Source organism: Grampus griseus, assembly GCF_964374135.1.
Source record: "Grampus griseus genome assembly, chromosome: 3".
In the NCBI taxonomy this organism is placed as follows: Eukaryota; Metazoa; Chordata; class Mammalia; order Artiodactyla; family Delphinidae; genus Grampus; species Grampus griseus.
The window spans coordinates 171,275,739-171,295,680 of record NC_139019.1 but is presented as its reverse complement, the minus strand read 5'-3'; the positions used below and the strand labels follow the sequence as shown (position 1 = coordinate 171,295,680).

General features: G+C 56.2%; 1 protein-coding gene across 1 annotated transcript in view; it reads left to right on the top strand.

Moving 5' to 3' along the window:
- Positions 1-18,267: 18,267 nt before the first annotated feature.
- The window catches only part of DOT1L (DOT1 like histone lysine methyltransferase), a 42,181-nt gene continuing 40,506 nt past the window's right edge, over positions 18,268-19,942 (top strand). Inside the window, exon 1 of the mRNA XM_082650885.1 lies at positions 18,268-18,294. The gene's annotated coding sequence lies outside the window, so the exon portion shown is untranslated. The remainder of the gene's footprint in view (positions 18,295-19,942) is intronic.

Below are 19,942 nucleotides of genomic sequence, written 5' to 3'. Positions count from 1 at the left end.
ACATTTTTGTAACTCTAAGCTATTCTAAAATTAAGCAAGTGCTAAACAGAGATAAGTATGTTATTTCCTTGATTTGAACATGCCTGAGTTTCTTTTCATGGTCACATTTTTGCTATCTGGATGTGTCTTGGAATTAGTAGCAAAGGAGAGTTGCCAGCCCCTGGGAAGATGCGGCTGGTTTGCAGGTGGCTTGCTCTGGAGCTGAAGACCATGGTAGGAAGTCTGCAGCCTCGGGCTGCACTTAGAACCATGGGAGGGGATGGGCCAGCTCAGTTAGGGATGGAACCTATAAATAAAACTCTTTTTCTTTTCCATTATGGCTAATCACAGGATATTGAATACAGTTCCCTGTGCTAGATAGTAGGACCTTGTAGTTTATCCATCCTATATTTAATAGTTTGCATCTGCTAACCCCAAACTCCCAAACCAACCCTCCCTCCCTCTTTCTCCCCCTTGGCAACCACAAGTCTGTTCTCTATGTCTGTGAGTCTGTTTTTGTTTCGTAGACAAGTTCATTTGTGTCGTATTTTAGATTTCACATATAAGTGAGATTATATGATATTTGTCTTTCTCTGTCTGACTTACTTCACTTAGTATGATAATCTCTAGGTCCATCACTTTGCTGCAAATAGCATTATTTCCTTCTTTTTATGGCTGAGTAATATTCCATTGTATATATGTACCACATCTTCTTCATCCATTCATCCATCAGTGGACATTTAGGTAGCTTCCATGTCTTGGCTATTGTAAACAGTGCTGCAATGAACATTGGGGTGCATGTATCTTTTCTTTCTTTTTTTTTTTTTTGTCACACGGCATGTGGGATCTTAGTTCCCCGACCAGAGATGGAACCCATGCCCCCTGCACTGGAAGCACGGAGTCTTAACCACTGGACCACCAGGGAAATCCCAGGGGTGCATGCATTTTTTCGAATTAGAGTTTTCTCCAGATCTATGCCCAGGAGTGGAATTGCAGGACCCTATGGCAGCTCTATCTGTTCTCTGCACGTCTCATATCAACAACCTGCATTCCAATCCTTGCTCTCAACGTCATCTTCGGGGAATCCAATCTGCGAAGGGACCTTGACAAGAAGAAATGGCTCAGGGAAAAGCTACCTGCACAGGGAAGAGATAGAGGCCATCGCCCCTGGGGTGAGGCGGGGAGGGTGGGCACAGAGATTTGTCATTTCACCCCCGATACTCATCTCAGCCTTCCTGGCTGCCCCACTCTAGGTCACCTCAGGATACAGAGGTGGCCCGGATACAGTCCCTGCCTGTGCAGGAATCTGGGGGCACCAGCTGGTCTGAATAATGTTAGTACAGAGTCTCCCCCGTGGCACTGGGGTTACTCGGGGCAGGTCATCCTCTGCTGGGGGTCCCTCCTGGGCACTGTGTGGGGTTCAGGAGCATCCCTGGCCCCACCCATTTGATTCCAGGGGCCCCTCCCTCCCAAGTGTGAAAACCACAGATTTTCCCCAGACATCACCGAAGAACTGGGTGAGGTGGGGGCAGGATGGCCCTGGGCGAGGACAGCTGTGTTGAAGCAACCAGCCTGTCCCAGGGCAAGGTCTGCCCCAATCCTGTCAGCGCCTGCATTTAGAACTGCCCCTTCCCTCTCCCACCTCCCCTGCCCTTCAGTGGTCTCCGAGACATCATCCCCATGTAACAAATCACACCTTCTCAGTTTACTGTCCCCAGCACCTAGAAGAGTGTCTGCTACGTAGTAGATGCTTCCTAAATACTTGCTGAATAAAGGAGTTGAATAAAGGGATGAGTGGATGAATGAATGAAGGTTACCATGGAAGGAGGGGGGAGATTCCCTTTCTGGCTCTCGGGGGTTGGGATCTCAAGTGAAAGATCCGTCCTAAATCGGCTGACCAGTCTTCTGGGGTTCCCCGGAAATGAGGGTTTCCCCAGAGTTCCAGCGCTCAAACCTGAGCGGTCCTGGGCAAACTGGGGGCGGGTGTTGGTCACCCTGTGTAAACACAGTAACAATTCCAACTGCAATAGCAATGGCCGAGGACCTCTATGGTCTTATTGACCAGGCCCAGTTCTTTACCTGGCGGGGAAGGGTGGGCCGGGATTGGAATTCTGGTGATCCAGGGTAGGTGAGGGCACACCCCGGGCTTGTGTAGGGGAGTCCAGGAAGGTTCTGGAGGAAGTGACAGTGACACAGGAGGGAGGGAGGAGTCTAAGGAAGAACGTCCCACAGCACAATTTGTGCCAATGGCCCTGGGGCCAAGGTCACACCTGACCACGGCTTGCTTTTTTTTTTTAATTTACTTTTTTCCCACATGGATATGCAATTGTCCTAATGCCATTTATTGAAAACTCGTTAATTTCCCCACTTTCTGTCATATCAAGTTCTCATCTATCTGTTTCTGGACCTTTATTCTCTACCATAGAGCTATACGTCCCATCCTTGCACCACTAGGGCTGTTTCATCACTATAACTTTATTTTTTATTCATTTATTTCTTTGGCCGTGCCAGGCAGCATGTGGGATCTTATTTCCCTGACCAGGGATCGAACCCTCACCCCTTGCAGTGGAAGCTCGGAGTCTTAATCACTGGACCTCCAGGGAAGTCCCCAGGGCTTGCTTTCACATCCATCGAACGGTGGGGGTGGGCATGGGGAGAAGCGAGCCATCCTATGTAGAAATGCAGGGTGGAGGGCAGGACAGCTGGAGCGGGAGGGGAAGAAGCGGAGGAGGGAGGGAGGGATGGCGGGCGGGCGAGAGACAGAGAGTTTCCGGAGACAATAGCTCTGGCGTGTCCTAGGGCATGAAAGCTGAAAATAGCTCCTAGTGCCGGGAGCCTTGGAGCCGGAGCCTGGGAGCCAGGGTGACTGGCTCTCCTCCCTGGTGTGTGTGTGTGTGTGGGGGGGGGGTGCTCTGGACTTCTCAGGCTGGGAATGGGGTGCACGGAGCAGGGACCCTTCTCTCTGGGACCTCGCGGGCCATCCTCAGCTCAGAAAGCTGAGCCACTCCTGGCCCTACGAGTGGGGGGCTTATCCTCCCTGTCCCCTGGATCACACCCCCTCACACACAACTTCCCCGTGTGTGCTCCCAGCAACCAAGAGAATCTGTTTTTAAAAGATTTGGGGGAGGGGGGTGAACATACAAACAAGAGCAGAATGGATACTTTTTCAGAATGGGAATGGCTCTGTGTAAGCCCATCCCCAGGGTAACCAGAGTCCTGACCTCTAACACCCTTGACGAGTCAGCCTTGGTCTGGGCTTGCAGACCCACGGAAGCTTCCTCATCCCCTTCTTCAGACCCGGTCTCTCCCTCGGCGTCTTCGTGAGAGGCACCCGGGGAAGTGGGACTGCTAGGCTGTACTGCTGCTAGAACTCCACCTGGGCTCCACCGGGCTCCAGCCCCCCGCCCTGTGCACCTCTCTGACCCTGAGGCACCTCAACTGGTAGGAGCGGCATCACCTTCCCTCCCGGGACTTGTGACACTTAAGGGAGACACAGAAAGGACAAGCGTTTGGCTCCCTGGCTGGCAAAGAGCAGGTGCTCAACTGTCATAAGTGTCCGTATCAGTGAGGGTTCTCCAGACAAACAGAATCCATAGGGTGTGTGTGTATATACACACACACGTACATATGTACACGCATACAAAAATATACAGCTGTGTATATATGCAGTACGCATACAGACATATACACATATAGTATATACAATACACACATATATACACGCAAATAAAATGCATAGTTTGTATATATACAGTAGGTATACACACATATACACATAATACATACAATACACACATACATATACACTATACATACACACATATAATAAAATGCATAGTTGTATATATACAGTACGTACACATACATATAACATATACAATATACACACCTAGGTATATATATATCATATATATATACATACATACAAAGATATATTAGGTGTGTATATATACAGTATACATACATATACTATACATACACATATAATAAATGCAATACATGCACATACATACATATAGACACACATATACACCTACATATAAAAGCATACAGCATAAAAATATATATGTGCTGTATATATAAATACACAGTATATATACATACATATATCATATGTATAAAATATATACACATACATATATACAATATATATACACACATACACACCTATACGTAAATATGCGCATGTATATACATATAAATACATACGCAAGTGGGTATATATACAGTATATACATATATACATATAATGCCTATACAACATATACACATACAGGTATACAACATATATACACACCTATACACTGTATACATACATACATACAGTGTACATATACTGTATATATACACACCCAAATATAAATATATGGGTGTGTATATATACAGCATGTTCACATGTATAATACATATAATATATATACACATACATACATATATACAATATATACACACAAATATATAGGTTTCTATGTATACTATATATAGTACTTACACATATACTACATACGCACGCACATATAAACATATGCGTATATACATATAAACGTGTATGTACATACCTTATATTCAATATATATGCATGCGTACACACATATATATAATATGTATACACACATATACAAATTAATAGGCTTGTATATATTCAGTATTTTTACATATATAGTTTTGTTTTAAGGAGTTGACTCATGTGACCGTGAGGCAGGCAAGTCAGGGCAGGACTCTGGGCTGGAGACACAGGGAAGAGCTGATGTCTGAAGGCCATTGGAGGAACAGTTCCCTCTTTCTACGGAACCTCATTCTTCTCTCGTCCTTCAACTGATTGACGAGGCCCACCCACGCCGTGGCATTGACAATCTCCTTTACGCAAAGTGGACCGATTTCAGGTCCTTCCAGGTCAGGATACCTTCCTGACCATATCTGGGATGTTTGTGGTTGCCGGGGCCCCGCGCAGTGCGCACATGAAATTAACCATCCCCGTAGCGTTGATGACACTTTACTTTCTCCCCCGAGCATTGTCACTACTATTCCAATTAAAATGGGAGCGCCAAGAGGGCAGGGCATTTCCTTTTTTGCCAGTACTGAGCGTCCAGGGTCTGGTGCCTAGCATAGGCTAAATAAACGGCATTCTTGGGAACAGAAGCAGGGATTCCGGCTGTCACATTTAATGAGGAATTACAGTCATTAATGACGGGGGGGGGGGGGTGGGTGGTCACGGTACGCCAAGAGGTGGACTCGAACCCGCCACCGCAGGCCCCGAGGGGTCTCCCCGGGTCCCCACGTCGGGCCGGTGGGGTAGGCCGGGGGCAGCCGAGGACGTGCGTGCGTGCGTTCGTGCGTGCGTGAGAGCGGGCGAGCCCACGGGGCGGGGCTGAGGGGGGGCGCGCGCGGAGCGGCGGGCGGGGCAGCGGGAGCGCGCCGCCTCTTCGCGCCGGGCCCCCCCGCGCGCGCGCCGCGAGTGGTTCAGCCCGGCCCCCGGCTCATTGTGCTCGCCTCACGCCGGCCCAAGATGGCGGCGGCGCTGGAGGCTCCGGGCCTGTGACCACAAAGAGGGAGCCGGGGGCCGGACGGGAGCGTGGCGGCGGCGGCTGAGGCCCAGGCCAGGCCCCCTCCCCTCAGCCTCCCGCCCGCCCGCCCGCCCTCCTCCGCCCGCCCGCCTGCCTGCCCCGCCCCCGCCGGCGGCGCCCCGCCCCTCCCCCAACCGCCCGACTAGCATGGTGCGGCGGCCGCGCGCGCAGACATGGGGGAGAAGCTGGAGCTGAGGCTCAAGTCGCCCGTGGGGGCTGAGCCCGCCGTCTACCCGTGGCCGCTGCCGGTCTACGTGAGTGCCGCCCGTCCCCTCCCCCCGGACCCCCGCCCCTCTTCCCCCACGGCGAGCGCTGGGCCCACCGAGAAACGGAGCGACTCGAGTCCCCAGACCCTCTTTGGACCCTCCTTCCCGCCCCGCCGTGGTTCTCCGCGGCCGTTTCCAGCCTCCGCGCGCAGGGTGGGCAGAGGGGAGCCGGGGCCGGCCGGGGGCGCAGACTTGGCCGCGGGGACCCCGCGCTTCCGAGGGGCGCCCGAGCCGGGCTGCCGTTGGCTGTGCCGGGCTGGGGTCCCCGGTACCCCCGGGCCTGGACTGCCGGCGGGCTTGCCTGTCCGTACTTTATGATCTGACATGTAGGGTTTCTTCTTCCTGGTAGTTAATTCTTGGCGCTGTCAACGTGCTTAGCTTTTTTATTTTTGAGGACACCCTTTTCTCCCTCTTTCCAGTTTTTTGTGTTTTTGTTTTGTTTTAGTTAGGCATTTTGTCCCTCTGATCTTGAGTGGCAGGACTGGCTGGACCTTTGGAAAGGAGGCATTCTGTTCCCTGATCTTGAGTGGGTGGGCTGGCAGGACCCTTGGAACGGAGGCGTTCTGTGCCCTGATCATGAGTGGGTGGGCTGGCAGGACCCTTGGAGAGGAGGCGTTCTGTCACCTAATTTGAGTGGGAGGGCTGGCAGGACCCTTGGAGAGGAGGCGTTCTGTCACCTAATTTGAGTGGGTGGACTGGCCGGACCCTTGGAGAGGAGGCATTCTGTCCCCTGATTTTGAGTGGCCTTTGGAAAATGACAGGGCAAACGGAAATTTACACAGGCGTCCCGGTGGTTTCAGAAATGTAGGGTGCCCAGCCGGGTGGGCGCCCGGCCTCTCGTCCCCGGTGGCGGCGTGGTGCGCGTGTTCGTGTCCCAGGGTCCACGCTTGGGCCCTGCAGCCCGCCTTCGGGAGGGAAAGCGCAGCGGGCGCCGTGGGCCGGCGCCTTTGGGGCGCTCTTTCGCGCGCTCGGCTTGCGGGGGACCGGCCTCCAGGGACCCGGCGGGGAAGCCCGCGCGCCCCGCCCCTCGCGCGGGCTCCGTGTGTGTCAGTTTGTGGAAACTGTGTCGCGGCCGGGGGCGGGGTCGGGACGCTGGGACCGCCCGGGAGCCGATGTTGGCTCCGGGCCGCGGTTCTCCCCGGTTCTCCGAGGTCCGAGGGTTTCCAGCCCGCCACTGCGCACGGGCGCTTTCTATTTTTGCTCTTCCTGCGCCCGGAGGCGCGGCTGAGCCCGGGCTCTGGCTTTTCCGGTTGGGGAGCTCCGGGTGGCCCGGTGGGCGGCCTGAGCAGTGGGCAGGGCGGGGAGACATCCCAGGGCACGGAAACTGAAAGTGGGGAGAACCTTCAGAACTCCAGCTGATCCACTTGCCTCACCTCCCCCGCCCCTCTTACTGCACTTGTCATGTACCGGTTGGCTGGCCGGCGCATTTTTCAAAATGTAATAATTCGTTTATCCTTAGTAGCCGTGAAGCATAGTTCACTTGTAGTGCACAGTTCTAGGAGTTTTGACAGATGATCGCCGTCAGGCGGCAGAGCAATCCCGTCATCCCATTTGCTGCCCTTTGGCGCCAGCGCGCCTCTAGCCTCTTGGCCACTAATCTCCTCTCTGTCCCTAAGGTTTTGGCTTTTCCAGAAAGTCAGATAAACGGAACAACAGTATGTAGCTTTTTGATTCTGGCTGCTTTGGCTCAGCAAAACCTATCAGAGATTCATCCCTGTTTTTTTTTTTTTAATATTTATTTATTTAGTTATTTACTTGGCTGTGGTGGGTCTTAGTTGCGGCACATGGGATCTTCATTGCCGCGTGCAGGATCTTTTAGTTGCGGCGTGCGGGATCTAGTTCCCTGAGCAGGGATGGACCCCAGGCCCCCTGCATTGGGAGCGCGGAGTCTTAGCCACTGGACCACCAGGGAAGTCCGTCATCCCTGTTGTTGCGGGTATGAGAAGTCACCCCTTTTTCTTCCTGTGTTGTATTCCATTTTCCGTTTGTCCATTCGCCTGTGGGTGGCAGGACTTGTGGGATATTTCCAGTTTTGAGGGGATCAGGAATAAAGCTGCTGTAAACATCCCAGGGCAGGTTTCCATGTGAACTTGGGTTTTTACGTCACTTGAGAAAATACTCAGGAGTGGGACTGGGGACTGTGCTAAGTGTATGTTTAACAACCCTTCTGCCTCTTAGAAATTGGTATTTTTGAGTATTGGAAGAATTTAGAAATCCACTGTGACCCAGCACCCAGGCACTTGAAACAAAGATGAAAGTGCATCTGGAGATGGTCACGTTGTCCCCATCTCTGTCTTTTATTCGAGGCAGAGCAAGGCCACAGATTTGTAACCCTTGTAAGAAAGGCCTCATGTGTCCAGGCCCTGGCAGGACCTGGCTTTCTAGCGGTGGGCGGTTCTGAAGTGGAGAGCGTCTTTCCCTTGCTGGCCGGACCTCGGTTGGCAGGGTGCGGGGTGTGCTGCCTGCCTGGCCGGGCGCTCCTCCTGCTGGTCAGTAGCCGTTCCTGGTGTGTCTGTCCCACTACCAGGCAAGCAGTCAGGGGCCCTAGTGAAGGGCTCAGCGAGCTGCAGCCTTCCTAAAGCTTTGCGGGTAACGTCTGCTACCCTCCCATTTCCCCGCTGAGGAATTTTGCTTTCTCATGGGAAGTGAGGGGGCGGTACTTTATAAGAGTTCGTATTTTGTGATGACTCGATGCTGAGTACATTAAGAAAATGGGCTCCTTCTAGAAGCTTAACTTTTCAGAAGGTCAGATTACTCATGTGACCGCACGTTTGAAATGACTGAGCTTGTTTGTTCATTGATTCATTCATTCTGCAAGCACCTCCTGGATATTTACACTCAGTGTTCCAGGGGGCGCGGAGGACAGTAGACAGTATTCTTATTCTCAAGAAACTTATGAACGAAGGACGGTAGGTGATCTATAAACACAGAAGGTCACCTGAGGTGTAGTGCCCCGTATATGGGACCAGCTGAGGTCCCAGAGGGTGGGGCTGCCAGGTTTGCCCTGGGGGAGGTGTGGGTGGCTTCTCTGAGGAGGGGGCACCTGCAGGAGGAAGTGCAAACAGCCACAGCTGTCCGCACGCGGAAGTGTCCAGCCTCCAAAATGGGCTTTTGCGCAATTGACAAGTGGGAGGGCGGGGTGCAGGGGGTGCAGGGCGAGTTTTGTTCCTTCTGTGACTGAGAGTTCCCAGATATCCACTTGTAGCTCACGGCAGCATTTCTAAAGCAGCATGGCCCTTCTTTTGGTGGGAAAACCGGGTCTCAGCTCAGGAGGGAGCAGGTGGTATCTTCGGCTGCCTGATGGCAGAGCAGGAGCCTGCGAGGGTGTGCAGTGGTCCTTCCCCTCCGTGACTCACTGAGGCTGTGGGCGTGGAGCGGCCCCAGCGTGACTGTCCCCGCCTGCTTCTGGCTTCCTCCTCAGAGCCCACAAGTCTCTGATGAATGCCCACTGAGCAGTCATGCCCTTCACTCGACTGTGAGTAGTAGCTGAAGTGGGTGGCCGAGTGAGCCATCCCTCCCTGTGACTCAGAAAATATTTTCTGATCTGACCTCTGCTGGTATGAGTCCTGCCTGATCTGAGCTCAGGTGGAAGGCAGGTTAACCCTTTAACGACTTTCTGTGGGTGAAGTAGCCTCTTTAAAGAGGAAGGGATCACCTGAAAAGCCTGATATTCCATACGTACGTGACTGTTAGCTTTTGAACTTTTGTACCTTAATGTCCAAATGCTGCCTGTGTACTCTGTTCCTGGTGGGAGGAGCCAGAGGTGGCCGGCCCTTTGGATATTCACTAGGCAGGAGGTGGCGGGAACTGCAGGGGACCTGCCCCCAGTCTACCTCTAGGAACTGCATCCTTTTTTCCTTAATTAAACTTTTTTATTTTGAGATTATTGTAGATTCTTGCACAGCCGTCAGAAATAAGACGGAGACATCCCACGTTCTCTTTACTCAGTTTCTCCTGATGGTGGCATCTTACAAAGCTACGCACCGATGTAATGATTTTGTTGGCATTGGTACAATCAAGATACAGAGTGTTTGGTGTCCCTTTTGAATTCGGTGACCTGTAGGGTGCGACTGGCTGTGTCTGCGCGTCCCTGGGTCCCGGCCCGGCGCTCGTCTCCCAGGAAACCCCTCTCCTGCCTCTTTCTTTCTGCCGTGTCCTCCTCTTGTGGTCCTGGCGCTCTGCCCCAGTGCGTGCGCCTTCTCTCCCTGGCTGTGGGATGACAGTCCTGTTTCCTTCCTCCCACTCAGGGCGCTGCCTGGAGGCCTCTTTGGCATCTTCTCTGTCCCTTCAAGCTGTCCCTGCCGTTCCCACCAGCCGGGTCTCCTGCCGCGCCCATGGCGTTGAGCGGTCCCAAGGGTGTTCACAGAGGACGTGCCGGGTGTCTGTCTGCCGTGCTCCGCAGCTCACACGTGGCTCTATAGTGCCTCCCTCACCGCCCGCCTTTGTCGTTCCTTCCCAGACTCTCTCTCCCCACCCATGGGCGCTGTCGCGGTGCCTGACCCGGGGCTCTGTTCCTTGGCGCCCCTGTGTCGGACCGGGCCCTCTTCCTGTCCAGGGCGCCTGGCAGGGCTGCCGAGTCACAGGTTCCCGTGAGCTGCAGTTGGGAGGTCGGAGGCTGTGTGCTTCACTGAGTATTGACCTTGGATGACGATGTCTCCTCATCTCTGAGGGGCTTCCGTTTAAATCCCCTCAGTTAGTCATGGGGTGCGCGGCCAATGCCAGGAAAGCGCGTTAGACTCACACCAGGTGCACGGGCAGCCGGTGTGTGAGAGAGGTTACCTCTGAGAATGCTTCTCCCTTAAAAACCTGATGCGTCTTTTCCCGGGTGGGGAAGGGGTTTTGCAGGCTGTGTGCTGGGGGCCAGGGGGCCGCCACGGGGTGGTGCCCACAGGGATGGCGGGAGTCGTGAGGCTCGGGGCGGGGAGCTCTCGGGAAGGATTTGCACGTCGCATGGTGGTGGTGGCTCACATTTCCCGTGGTCTGCAGGTGGCTCCCTGGCGTCTGCTCTGTGCTCACCCTGCAGGCTGAGTGAGGCTCCCACCGGGGAGCAGGTGCTGGGGCCACAGGACACGCTGGGCCCACACCTGGTCTGGGACAGACACCAGGTGAAGGGGCGGGACAAGGGGAAGAGGAGCCGTGCTGGGTCTTGTGGGTTTTGTGTCTTTTTAAATAACAGCTTTGTCAAGATAGCATTCACACACCACCCATGTGAAGTGTACAATTTAGTGGCTTCTACTATATTCACAGAGCGGTGCAACCATCACTTCTAATTCCAGAACGTTCCATCAGCGCAAAGGGCCCGCAGTCCCCTGCCCCATCCCCTGACACTAGGAACCCATTCTCTGTGTCTGTGGATCTGACTGTTCTGGACGGCTCCCATCAGTGGAATCACACACTGTGTGTCCTTCTGTGTCTGGCTTCTCTCAACTGAGCATCGTGTTCTCAGGGTCCGTCCACGTTGTTGTGTCAGGGCTTCACCCCTTTGCGTGGCTGAGTGATGCTCCCGTGTGTGTGGACCAGGTTGTGGGGTCTCGAAGCCCCTGGAGAGGCGTTCGTTTGGCTTGGTCCTGGGGTGGGGCGATGACAGTTGCACTGATACGGTGCTAACAGGACCCCTTGCTGGAGTGGGAGACAGTTGAAGGCTGGGGGTGCAGCTCGCCTTGGCCTTTGAGACCGCGGGGTGGAGGCCATGCTGCTGCTTGTCGCTTGGGGAGCTCCAGGTGAGTCCTTCTCCAGCTGTGCCCCCTCGGTCCCTGGGCTTTCCCTCCCTTCCCGTCACGGCCTCGGCCTCAGGCCGGACTGCTCTGTGGCAGTAAAGCATTTTCTTTGGTGAGGGCAAGAAAAGTTCTGGTGGTGAACTTTTGGTTGTTGTGTTCCCCCGTCCCACCGGAGTCACTGCACGACGGCCCCTCCATGCGGACCCCCGGCATCAGGCGCTAAGCACTTGCAGGCGCTCCTTGTGTGGGTGGGTGACCTGGGCTGTTACAGGTGGGCTAGTTTGGATTGAAGCAACTGAAATGGTCTTGTCACCCCTGGAGCCACCGTGGCACCCCGTCCTCCTATGGACACACCCATGCCCGTCCTGCAGAAGGACGGCTGCCCGGACAGCAGGGCGTCCCAGCCGGTCCTGGCTCTGCGCAGACTAGCTTCCGTGATCTGCGGACCCAGGCGTGGAGCTCAGGGTCAGGTCTGGAAACGCTCCCGCAGGTGTGGCGGTAGGTGAGGGGGCACAGGAGCCACGCACGTGCCCTACTGGGAGCCACATGACGAGTCAAAAGGGGGAGGCGAGGTACGTTTTCATAGCGTTGTACATAACCGAGTATAGCCCAAATACTACGTTTTCAACGTGTCGTTTAAAAAATTAGTAAAGGGCAGTTTTACTTCGTGTGTGTGTGCTTGCGCGTGCTGTCTTAGAAATCTGCGTGCATCTTGTGCTCACAGCACACGTCACTGGAGTGGGCCAGCGCGCACCATTGCCCCTTGTCCAGGTGGCCAGGGGCTGCTGTGGGCACAGTGAGGCTCTAGACCCCTCTCCCTCGTGAGGGCTCCTTCCTTGGACCCTGGTCATCGGGACCCCAGTGTGCACAGCGGGTCCCACCCGCCCGGGTCAGGGCCACGGGCCCACCGTGTCCTGCACCGTGTCCGTGGCCCGGGAGCCACGAGCCTGCTCCCTCTTCTCTCTTCCTCCTCCAGCTGGACTTTGGCCTCATGGGGTCCCGGCAGCCCCTTCCTGTTTTCCCATGTTGACTGTTCTTGCAGTGCCAGTCTCGCGGGCAGGGTTTTGAGACGCGGCTCGGTCCCGAGACCAGCCTGGTTTGTCGCCTGGCCCTGCGGGGAGAGGACCGGGTGGGCGGTGGGAGGAGAGCCTCCTTCCTGGCTCTCTCCTTTGCATCGCTTTACCGGGCGGTTCCCATCCTTGGCCTGGCTTGTCCTCAGGTACGGTCCTGGGGCCAGGCAGCACCCCCTTGCTGGGGGCCTGCGGACATCCAGGGCTGACTGTGGACGAGACCCATGTGATGCTACACAGCCAATCTCTCTGCCACCCCTGCCCCTGTGTGAAATGCACTCATTTTCAATTGAAAACCTGTTTGCTTCTTGAATACTCAGGCCCACCGCAGGCGCTGGCCCTCTGCCTCCCCCTTCACGCCCTGCTCCCTCTCCTTGGCAAGTGGGTGCTCCCCAGCGGGGCTGCAGGCTGAGAGGTGAGGCTGAGCTCCTTCACTGGGCCTCGGGGCCCTCTGCTCACCCACCTGGCTTTCCTCCCAGACTGAGAGCCTTCTGTGGATTTTCCACTCCTCCAGCCAGACCTCTGCTCTCAAAGCCCTGCCACTGAGAGAGGCAGACAGACAGCCGGCAGAACTCCCGCCGTGTTCCATCTCCCGTGCCTTTGACTCCTCCCGCTGTGCTTCTCTACTTTGGGAAGCAGTGCGTGCATCACATCCTGGCCGCTCTGTCCCACTTGCCTTGGCCTCCACCCCAGGTCTCCAGAGGTGTGCAGAGCCTCGGGGAAGAAGGCAGCGACCCCCAGCCCGCAGGCAGTGCCCCCTGCAGCCTGCTGGGGAGTGGGGACCGCGGGCAGAGTCCCAGGGTGCTCCCCCTCGGCACCTCCTGGGCACTTCTGCCCCCAGCAGACGGTGATACAGAGTGTGGTCCCTGCTTGCTTCAGGCCGGTGGTTCTCTGAGCAGGGCCCCTGGGCCAGCAGCTTCCCCACCAGCTGGAACTGGTTAGGAATGCGGGTTCCTGGGGCCCAGACCTGCTGACTCTGAAACTTTGCGGGTGGGCCCCAGAGCTCCACTCTGACCAGGGATTCTGATGCTCGTCCCGGTGTGATGCCCCTGCCTCAGAGGCCCCCTGGGTCCCGGCGTCTTCCTGCTGTAAGTGGGAAGAGGAGGACGGAGTCCACGTCTTGTCTCCTCCCTAGTCTCTGCCCCCTGCCTCTCGCCGGGTCCTCGAGGGACGATGTTTCCAGATGTCGTGCCCCTGTCACCGTGAACCAGCCTGTGTGCTCAGGGGTGGGCTGTGCCCTGGCAGCGAGCACCCAGGAGGCCTCCTGTCCAGGCTCCTCACGCCGGGTGCAGGGCCTGCGGGGACGAGCAGGGGCAGAACCAGACCTGCGGGCGTCCGGGTGGAGTTCCTGTTCCCACACCTGTCTTCACGGTCAAGGAGGAGGCAGGGGCCTGCCGAGTGGGACAGCCAGACTCCCCAGCCCCGTGGGCGGCCCCCGCCCTCCCCTGAGCTGGGCAGGGGAGGGGAGCGGACGGGACGGGCTTGGTGGCGGCTCAGGCCTGATGACAGCCCCCGGCTTGCGCACAGCGTGCTTTTTCAGGCGGGAACGGCTGTGCTTATTGCGGCTGCTTTCCCAGGACCCCGCAGTGAGGCCGCGGCTCTGTGCTGAGCAGCATTTCGCTAAGCCTCTGCGCGGCTTCCTGCGGAGGCTCTGAGGCTGTCAGTGAGAAGAGCCTGGGTTAGTCACTGACTCAGCAGGCAGCCAGCAGCGGGCCGGGGCTGTGGCTGGGACAGGGAGGCTGGGCGTCCCGTGCAGCAAGACCAGGGCTGGCCTCAAACTCCGGAGTTCCAGGGTTCCCCTGGGGAAGGAGGTGTGGGCGCTCCTAAGCGCGGGCTTCCTCAGGGCTGTTCTCAGTTGGACCTTTCTGGGTCGGCTTCTGGCGTCAATCTGTTCTGAAGGCCTGTGAAGCAGAAGAAGAGGCCACAGCCGAGAAGCTGTGAGAGCTTCTGAATCATCGATGGTGATCAGGGCATCTTAAATCATACGACTCAGGACGGTCGCTGGAAGCTGGCCAGTCCCTAAAGCAGCATCCTCAGATAGTAGGAGGCACATCATAAACTGTTTCCTTCCTTTTGTTCTGGTTTGAAAGTTGAAAGCTTGGGAAAGCTTGAGTTCATCTCATCACAGATGAGACCACGTTCCAGGCCCCCGTCTTCCCAGGTCTGCGTGATTCGGTCTGAGACGTGGTGGCTCAGCCAGGGCTACGGCCCGCGTGCCGTGAGGGCCCCTGCCGCCCCTGCAGGAGGAGCGTCTCTGGGGCGCGTCCAGCCTCCTGGGGGGCGCCGAGGGAGGGAGCGCAGTCCGAGCCGGCACGGGGCTGCCACGCGGCGCACGCTCAGGCACACGCGCATGCTCACGGGGTCCTTTCAGAGCGCACACCCTGTTTTGTAACTCCACAGTGGTGACTGGAATCAGACTCTCCTGGCTGCTGCCACGTCCTCCTGTGGCTCTAAGACTTGTTCTTACGGGCCGTGCTCGCAGGGTAGTGTATCGGCCTAAACGCAGACGTGAATTTAGCAGCTTGAGACAACGCACACTGATGACCTCCCGTGGTTTCTGAGGGCAGGGATTCAGAGCAGGCGGGCCAGGGGATTCCGGCCGAGGGTCCCTCAGGAGGCTGCAGTAGGGGCTTTAGCCGGGGCTGCCCCATCTGAAGGCCGGACCGGGCGGGATGCCTGGCTTCCAGGAGGCCCCTCCCGTGGCTCCTCTGCACGTGGGCCCCGCAGGGCTGCTGAGGCTCCTCAGTGCACGGGGGCCGGCTCCCCTCAGGAGGAGTGTGACGTGGGAGAGCGTTGGTGGAAAGTTCTAGACCCTCCTCCTCATCCTGTGACTACCTCAGCGCCTTGTACACTGAGCTGTGTGCGTTTGTCTCTGAGCAGACCCTGCAGGACAGCGTGGCGTCTTCTCTGCTTTCAGTGGGTCCAGGAGCCCAGGGAGTTCAGGGCTGCCAGGACTGCCTTTGTGGACTCACTGAATGTTGGGGACCAGGAACAGAGTCTGTCGGCCGTGTGGGTGTCTGAGATGCTCAGTGTCTTCCTACTGAGGTGGAGGCGCTTCTAACGGTACCATGCATTTCCTCCTGTAGGTTTGTCGTGGTTTTTTGTTTGTTTGTTTTTGCCACACCGTGCAGCATGTGGGATCTTAGTTCTGTGCCCAGGGATTGAACCTGGGCCCTCGGCAGTGAAAGCACAGGGTCGTAACCACTGGACCGCCAGGGAAGTCCCTGTTGTTCTTGTTGTTGATAGCTGTTTTGAGGTGTAATTCCCACAGTCTTCACCTCATCCACCTAAAGCATGCTGTTCCCTGCTTTGTAGTGTATTCATTGAGTGCAGTCGTCACTACTACCAATTTTAGAACATTCCATCACCCCGAGAGGAAACCCCGTCCCCATTAGTATCCCTCCCACCCCCCTCTACAGCCCCTGACAACCAGGAACCCACTCTCTGTCTCTGTGGATCTGCCTGTTCTGGACGTTTCCCATCAATGGAATCACACCCTGTGTGTCCTCTGTCTGGCTTCTCTCACTGAGCATCGTGTTCTCAGGGTCTGTCCACGTTGTAGCGAGGGTCAGTGCTTCACACTTTTTCATGGATGGATAATATTTCAGTGTGTGGAGGGACACATTTGTTTATTTGTTCATCTGTTGATGGACATTTGGGTGGTTTCCACCTTTTGGCGGTTGTGAATCACGCCTCTGTGAACATTAATGTTCAGGGGTTTTTTTGTGTGTGGTTTTTTTTTTTTGGTCGTGTTGGGTCTTCGTTGCTATGCATGGGCTTTCTCTAGTTGTGGTGAGTGGGGGCTACTCTTTCTTGCAGTGCGCGGGCTTCTCATTGCAGTGGCTTCTCTTGTTGCGGGGCACAGGCTCTAGGCACGCAGGCTTCAGTAGTTGCAGCATGCAGGCTCAGTAGTTGTGGTGCACGGGCTTCGTTGCTCCGCGGCATGTAGGATCTTACCAGACTAGGGCTCGAACCTGTGTCCCCTGCATTGGCAGCTGGATTCTTAACCACTGTGCCACCAGCCACCAGGGAAACCCAATGTTCAGCGTTTTGTGTGGACAAATATTCTCATTTCTCTTGGGCAGACACCAGGAGAGGAATTGCTGGGTCATTTGCTAACTGTTTAACCTTTGAGGAGCTGCCAGACTGTTTTCCAAACCCAGCTGTCCTCACTGTTTCCTGCCGTTTGCCAGGAGGCCTTGGGGCCGATCAGTGGTTCTTCCCAAGGGTTTCTGGGTCAGCAGTGGTGCTGATGCTGCGGGTCGCTTCCCCCGTCTCGGGAACCACTGGTCTGCAGGGCTGTCCTGTGCTGGACCGCACGTGCTCCATCTCCCGCCCCCTGCCTTGTCTAAGTAATATGAGTTCAATGGATATTTACTGCTCCGTCCTTGGTAAGTTGGAGGATGTTATTAAGAACGATAGAAGATTGTTTTTTTTCCTTTGCCTTAAAAAATAAGACTCTGGGCAAAAGGTCACATATCGTAATTCTATTTACAAAGGTCCAGAACTGGCAAATCCACAGAAACAGAGAGTGGGTTAGTGTTATCAGGGGCTGGGGAGGGGATTGGGGTATGTCTGCTAATGGGGTGATGGGATGTTCTGGAACTAGATAGAGGTGATGGTTGCACAGCTCTGAATGTATTAAAACCCACTGAACTGTATACTTGAAGTGGAGGCCCATTCTGTGTGAATTATATCTCAGTAGGGCTGCTGTTGCAAACATGAGGCTTAGGACACAAAGGGTGTTTCCGGAGTTGTTTGACCTGTTAGGAACACTGCGCCGTGGGGGGCCCTGTCCTGGGACCTTACGGGCATCCGTGCCCTGACCTGCAGGGACTCTGCCCGCATTGCCATCCTCCTCTGTGAATCGTGGAAATGGTGGCCTGGGCTGAGAGGGGCAGTCGCTGTCCCGGGGCAGGGCTGGCAGCTCTGGGCCTGACCATCTCACCTCCGGCTTCAGCCCATGCTCTTCGCAGCCCCTCCTCTCGCTGTGCATCCTTTCGAGACCCCTCCTCACCACGATAGAAACCTTCACTGGCGGGGCAGAGGTGCAGTCTAGAGTTACAGACCGTCCACACGATGCGTCGTCCTCACTTGGTTTCTGCGCGGTCTTGGGTTAGCTGGCCGCCAAGACCCCGGCGAAAGGCCAGAGTGACCCCCGATGTGCTCCTCGGGAAAAGCGGCGAGGCCAGCCCGCCGGGCGCAGTGGGGCCAGGAGAGCGCCGCTGTGGCCGGGAGGGAGGACCGCTGCTTGCCCGCTCCCGGTGGTTGCACGACTGGTGTTTCCCCATTTTACAGATGGAAACCGAGGCCTGCAGCGGTTCAGGGATTCAGAGCCAGGCCTGTGGCTTCCAGGCTGCAGGAGCGCCCGGGGGAAGTCCTGGGGAAGGAGGGTCGGGGGCTTAGACTCCGTCCCGGTCCCTTCCCCGCAGCCCACTGGGCGGCAGGGCGCTGCAGGAACAGGCGCTCCCGAAGCCAGCGTGTCCCACGTGACAGGACATGGCCCCAGCGCTGTGGGTAGGGCTCTCTGGTAGGTCCCGCGGGTCGGGAAATGAGGCGGGGAGTCCTGGGGGCTGCAGCACCCGCCTCCTCTGGTCGCCACCATCACCGGAGGGTGGAGGGACGGCTCTAAACCCTGTCCCATTGTCTTTCAGGACAAACACCACGATGCTGCTCATGAAATCATCGAGACCATCCGGTGAGTGTGGCACCTGCTGGGGCTGGGCCTCAGGGGCGGGACCTCGGGGTGGGCCAGTCCTGAGTTCCCAGCAGCCCCCCAGCTGTGCACTCCCCCATTCCTCCATGCTGATCTGTGTCAGCATCGTCAGCATCGAGGCGGCTTGGGAAGCGGGGCTGTGGGGTCAGGGGTCAAGTCCTCTGAGTGTGACCCAGGACAGGTCTTGGTGCTTCGTGAGCTGGCTTCCTGTGGAAGAGGCTGGAAATCCTGAGTGGCCAGCTTCCCGAGGGACCCCCCTCCCCTCTCGCCTCATCACCTTGCTTTACTCTTCTCCCGTGGGGTTTGGTGTGACCTTTGGGTTTGGGCTGCTCTTCCCTCTGTGAGCCTGCCCCGTGCTGTGCAGAGGAGGCCGGGTGCCCAGGAGGCTGACCCGGACGAGATCTGGGAGGGGGGCCGCCGGCTGTGTTTCTAGTGGGCTGTCTCCTCACGTGGGACCTGAGGGTCTGCGACGGCCTCCAGAGTGCCCTCAGGGGCCCACGCGCGGAATCCTGCGACCGCTCTTGGCTTTAGATGTTCCACGTGTGTGACCGTGGCCCTGGCATCTCGCTGCATTGTTCCTTAAAATCCTTAGCTGTGTAGCCACTGCCTGGGCCACACGCCATTATATCCACTTGAACCTGGGGCGGACGGGCTGGCAGTGGCCCAAGGAGGAGTCAGGATTGGGGTCTGGGCTGTGACATGAGGCCCCGTCCTGCCCCTGGTGACTGAGTGACCTCAGAGTCCCTGAGATTGTTTTCTCTGCTCTCGGGTCTGAGCAGGGCCTCCTGCAGGATTGTCTGGAAGACTGAGTGAAATCATGGGTGTGAGTCTTGCAGGGTGGGCCTGTCCAGGGGTGGTGCTGAGAATTTGGGATCTACTTTTTTTGTTGTTAATGGTGTAATATATCATAAAAATAATGGTTTATTTTTAAAGAAGACTGCTGGTTAGGAAGTGGGGCTGTGTGATTAGGCAGGGGGCACTGAGTCGGCCGGCCTGGGTTCTCACCCGCTCCCCGGAGCCGGAGCCGAGTGAGCTCCGGGGGCGGGTCAGCCTCCCTACCTGCTTCCTTTCTGCAGGGAGGGGGTGTCCCTGCAGTGCGGGGCGTCAGGACTGGGTTTGCAGCTGTCCAGCCGGGCCTGGTCCTCGTCTCACAGGCGACTTCACCTCCTTCCCTCGTGTCCCCGAAGGCGGGTTCTGTTCACTGGCAAAGACAGTGGTTACCTATTTTGTTTTTCCTCTTATTTTACTTTTTATCCTGGAGGATTTACGACATGCCTAGAGGTAGGCAGTGGGTGTTATGAGCCACCCAGCCCAGCACTCGCCGACTCTCAGCTGCTTTTGTTTCACCTGTGCTTCCATTCACTTTCTTCTTTTCCATGTTAGGGTTTATTATGACACAGTCGAGGTGTGGTTGAAGTGCAGGAGACTGCACGTGTGGAAAGTGTACAGTGGCCGACGTGGATGCGTGGGTGTCCCCATGTACCAGTGTACAGAGTCACCCCTGTGTTTCCTTGTACCCTCTCTCGGCCACCTCTCCCTCCCTTCTGTCCCAGGCAGCCCAACCTGCTTTCTGCCGCTGTGGATTACTTTGCATTTTCTAGAATTTTACATTTTTTAAAAATGTAACAAT